The sequence below is a fragment of the Hemibagrus wyckioides genome, unplaced genomic scaffold (genome assembly GCF_019097595.1).
Source record: "Hemibagrus wyckioides isolate EC202008001 unplaced genomic scaffold, SWU_Hwy_1.0 Contig13, whole genome shotgun sequence".
Taxonomy (NCBI): Eukaryota; Metazoa; Chordata; class Actinopteri; order Siluriformes; family Bagridae; genus Hemibagrus; species Hemibagrus wyckioides.
In genome coordinates, this window is record NW_026690773.1 from 460,033 (window position 1) to 465,378 (window position 5,346).

Genomic DNA, 5,346 nt, shown 5'->3' on the forward strand with positions numbered 1-5,346 from the left:
CTTAGCTCTAAGATATCTCTCCGATTTACTCACCACTTACAATCCTGCTCGGTCACTTAGATCCCAAGATGGTCATCTTTTGTGAATACCATGGTCTCGCCTGTAACGCAGGGGAGACAGAGCCTCCGCAGTAGCTGGTCCTAAGCTGTGGAACAGCCTGCCATCACCCATTAGAACTGCTTCCACGTTAGCTGAATTCAAATCTATGTTAAAAACGCATCTCTTTTCTTCTGCTTTTAATTGTTTGTAATGTGTATGTGTTTTCCTGCTTTCATCCTTTTTATTTTTATTTTTTTCCCTTTCTTTTTGTTCAGCACTTTGGCAAACTAAGGTTGAATTTAAATGTGCTTTAGAAATAAAATTGAATTGAAAATTGAATTGAATTGGTGTATATTTCTTATGAGTTCAAATGCAATAAATACTTTAAAATATTAAAGTTTAAAATAATAAAGTTGTGCATTGAGCCACTAGCTTTGTTTGTTTATTGATTTAATGTTTTCAACTATCTAACTGACCATGTTTGTGCTTTCTTGGGAAATGTCCGTCATGTTCGGACACATGCTTTTATGGTCATGTGACCTGTATATATTTGCATACATAATAGTGGTAGGGCGGGGTATTCAAATAAATGAGCGTGTTTCTTTTTTAGGTGTACATGTTCATGTTATTGTTTTCTATTGAAATTAAATTACACATCAAAAGGACTGAATGCCCTGATACTTACATCTGACTATAAAAAATCGATGAATTAGTATATAGTTTTTTTCAGTGGGAGAACATATATTACATTAAGGGCCCTGCTCAGTTGACCATGTGGCTTAAACCCCATTCTGTCATTCAACAAACCAGCAACCCTTAACCACTTGAACCACCACTGCTGAAGGATTCCTTTCAACATACAACAACAGACTTCTGTACAGGATCACAATGAAAGAAAGCAATGTCAGAAGTGGGATTCGAACCCATCTAATCAGATTGACAGGTCCTCTGTTGAAGTGCAGGATTCTGTGTAGGTTTTGTAGAACCACAGAAACTAAACTACACTATTCCAATACTCAACTGTTTTATTTGTTAATACTGATAAATCAAGTGCTGTAGTCATTCTAGATGACATTCAGATATTAGATGTTAGGAGAAATTGGACTGTTAATCTTTAGTTAGTCAATCACCTGGTCAGTAAACATTAATCACCAGCATGAAATGGAATTTCCACCTGTTTTATTGTGTCCATGTTCAGTATTTAATTTCATTGTCAGATTACACTCCATAGTCATAGTTAATGGTTCATATGTAAATAGACACACTTTGTAGATTTGGATTTTAATCATCATCATTCATCTGTTATAATAATTATTACAATGATATTTAATCAGTTAATAAATTATATTGATTAATTACCATATTTATATTAATCTAGTCATTTTTTTATTTTTTATTATATGATTTGCAAAAAATACTTCACTGATATATTTTTTATGTTCTTCTTACACCAGGCAGTTTTGCAGATAAAATTGGACCAACGGATGAAGATGCCAACATTGTCAGGAAAGAAACAGAGACTGTTACTCTGAAATGTTCATATGAGACAAGCAGTGATTACATTTTGCTTTACTGGTACAAACAATATCCTAACAGCGCACCACAGTTTTTACTGTATAAAGGAGCATGGTCAGGACCTGATCAGAGAACTCTTGATGATCGTCAATTAGAGTTAAAAACAAGCAGAGACTCTACTGAACTTACTATCAGAGGACTAAAGCTCTCAGATTCTGCACTCTATCATTGTGCTCTTAGAGTAGAAGCACAGTGATACAGAGTCACTGAAAGGCTTTACAAAAACATCAAATAGCACATACACATACAAAAGGTTTCTAAAAACTACAGCAACTTTTTATCAGTTAAGCGCAGACATAAATAAAAAAATATGGCAACATGCAGCTGAAAGAAATAGTAAATGAAAACAAAGTGGGTTCAAACATGACAACTACACATTAATTACAATAAATTCACAAATCTACATGTTTCAGGCTTAAAAAATATTTTCCTGATGCTATCAGAGCCATTGGGTCACATGTTGTTGCTGTCTATTTTTAATAAAAGTTATTGACATTTTCTCTTGCATTTTCATTCATTATTTTTTTTTGTTCATGTGTAATTATGCATGTACATCCTGGAAATGCGTGTTGCTTTGCAGGATGTGTGCTAAGGCAATGGCCTTTTACAAACAATCAGAGCAGATGTGGGTTTAATCATCCAGATTTATTCATATTAATTATCCAAATGTAGGGAAATGTGATCTGACTGAGTTTGTGGCATGTTTTTTGGTTTAAGATGAGGATTTTGAGTATTTCTGAAACTGTTCTGAACAGAATTTTTTTGGATTTTGATACAACAGTCTATAAATAACCCCTCTTTACAATCACGGTGAAGAGAGAAGCATCTATAACAATAAAAGATGTCCAATCTTGATGTGGATGAGCTACAGGACTTCAGGATCCTCTGCTGTCATTGAAGAGCAGGACTCTGAGGTTACACTGGAAACAGACTTACAGCAGAAGATTGGACAGTGACAGTATTCACAACTTCAGCTGAATACAAAACTGACAGATTCTAGCCTGAGCAACGAGGTGCAGACTGCATTTATCAAAGGATCCTGAAAAACAGAAATCTCTAAACTATATAATTTATCTGTTTTTAAACAGCAAACAGATTATTTTTGGGTTAGATTTGTATCATTTTCATAGGAAATCCTTGGACAGTTTAATGTTTTTTGTATTTCTTTAAATATTTCATTATTTTCCTGTTTATTTCGTATTTTTCTATACTACTTGCTATGCTCTTCATTGTATTATATTTCAGTGCACTGTTGTTGAGAAGAGCACCCACAGTTTCTTTGTACTCCTTATGTGCAATGACAATAAAATTTATGCTATTCTATTCTATTCTATTCTATTCTATTCTATTCTATTCTATTCTATTCTATTCAATATCAGCAAGCATGGCTTTGGTTGGAGCACAATTTCATTTCATTGTCTGTACCGCTTATCTGATCTATACTCGGGTCACGGGGAGCCTGTGTCTATCTCAGGCATCATTGGGCATCAAGGCTGGATACACGCTGGACGGAGTGTTGGAGCACGATGTTATAGTTAATTAGAGGTTATAGGTTTTTATCAGAAATAAACAGAAATAAAGCCGATAGATAGTCGTGCAGTGTGAAAACAATGGCGACCCAAAAACTTTGAAAATCTTGCAGTGTGAACTCAGCATTAAGGCTTCGCACTCAACCACACACCCCTAAAGGTGTGGGTGAAGGAACAACCTTCTGCTGTCATCGACCCAAAAGTTCAACTGGCAGCGGAGGGATTCGAACCCACGCCCCCGAAGAGACTAGAGCCTTAATCCAGCGCCTTGGACCGCTCGGCCACGCTACCAAGCAATTGGATGGTTGGGGGCTGTGGTCAAGGGAGGCCTGCCAGGTCGGGAAAGAGAGGCACTCTGGCAGGCGGTAGCAATGGTTGTACCACGCACGCTTCCATTACCAGACGTGATTCAAGATCCAAACTCAGGAAAGGTTTGGCAAAGTGGATTGACAGCCTTAGGCTCTTGTTGACAAGGTTTGCTGATATGAACTTGAATCCCAGTCTGTTGCAATCAAGGTGCACGATCAGTGCCGCTGTCTTCGGAACTGTGCACTGCATTGATCTGCATGGATCTCCAGTGGCGACCCGTCAGGCTTGCAGCATCTGTGTCCAACCAACATGGAAATATAGCCCACGGTTGCGAAACCCTAGACCCAGGGCTAGCTTTTCTCACTCCCCTCTAGCGCAGTCTCACAGACCAGGTACGAAGCATTCCGCGTGCAGGAGTTGTGGTAAAGAGGAGGTTAAAGGGCACACAAGCAACAAGGAAGGGATTCAAACCCACACGTGTAGAGCACAATGGATTAACAGACCATCACCTTAACCTCTCAGCCACCTCGTCAGATGCAGGTGTGGCACCCACGGCCAAATGTCGACAGAGACCGCGACAATTCTGTAGAGGAGCGCCGTAACCCAACACGTTTAAACAAGCCTGTTCCCAAAGCAACTGGAGCCCATCCCACGTGGATTAGCAGTCTGTTTCCTTAACCTCTTGGCATCCTAGGTCACCCACATGACCTTACACCTCAGTGCACCTGGCACTTGCACTCCATTGCCCAAACCTCTTGGGCACCACTTCTTATGTCGATTTTTTATTCTTGGTTGAATTGTTGTTTTGTTGGTAGCTCGTAACCATGGTAAGGGCACAACTGATCACGGCTCACACACACGGAAACTGTGTTTGCGTACCGTTCTGTGGTTGTTTGGACTTGCTGTTTGTAAAAGCAAGGTGTGAAACAGAGCAGCATCTCAAAGCCAGGCGCTGACACCAGTTGCCAAAACCGGGAGCTATTTCAGCACCCGGGTCTGGGGGCCTCCGGTATGGTGTGAGCGTGCTCGTGTTTTTGCAGCCAGGCAGCCTGCTAACGCCAACTCTTAAGCACACATTTGCAGAAGGCACAGGAGCCACAACCACTGTAAAGCCTTTGTGGTGCCAGAGCCCACAACCACTGCCTTGAAAAAGGCTCAGATGGCAGCGGTGGGATTTGAACCCACGCCTCCGAAGAGACTGGAGTCTAAATCCAGCACCTTAGACCACTCGGCCACGCTACCCAAGGGCTCAGTTCTTATAGACCTCTGTGGAGAGCACACTGACATACTGATTGGGTGTGTGGTACACAGGCTGCACAGATGAGGACAGACAAACTGTGCAGAGGGTGAAAAACAGCTCAAAAAATCATCGGCTGAACTCTGCCCTCCCTGGATGACATGTCCAGGTCCCGCTGCCTCAGCAAAATCAAGGCCATCACAGGAGACTCCTCACATCATGCTCATCACTTGTTTGACCTGTTGCCATCTGGGTGGCACTTCAGGTCAACAAAGTCTCACACCACCAGACTTACAAACAGCTTCTTCCCCTGGGCCATTCGGACTGCAAACAATCACTGAACACACACACACACATTCTACCTAATAAAATGTGCAATTCTACTGTGCACTTTAATCTGTCTGTGAATTGAGTACAAGTTATAACTTAATATTGGCTTTTGCACAAATTAGATTTCAAGCAAATATATAATTGGGAAACATTTTGTTGCAGCTTTATGAATGTTCTGCTTATATTGCAGTAGCTCCTTTAAAAAAGGGTGTCACAAATGTATGCATATGTATAGAAAGGAGAGTCCATAACCTGAGTGTACTGAGATATTGGAGAAGGGTTCAGTAAATTAATTCTATTTTTTACATATGTTTCTTTATTGACATG

The 5,346-nt window shown here is 40.2% G+C and overlaps 2 non-coding genes across 2 annotated transcripts; both read right to left on the reverse strand.

Moving 5' to 3' along the window:
* Positions 1-3,352: 3,352 nt before the first annotated feature.
* Positions 3,353-3,434, reverse strand: trnal-aag (transfer RNA leucine (anticodon AAG)). Its single transcript has one exon. It is a non-coding gene; the product is annotated as a tRNA-Leu (tRNA).
* Positions 3,435-4,612: 1,178 nt separating this feature from the next.
* trnal-uag (transfer RNA leucine (anticodon UAG)) lies at positions 4,613-4,694 on the reverse strand. The gene has a single exon. It is a non-coding gene; the product is annotated as a tRNA-Leu (tRNA).
* Positions 4,695-5,346: the final 652 nt, after the last annotated feature.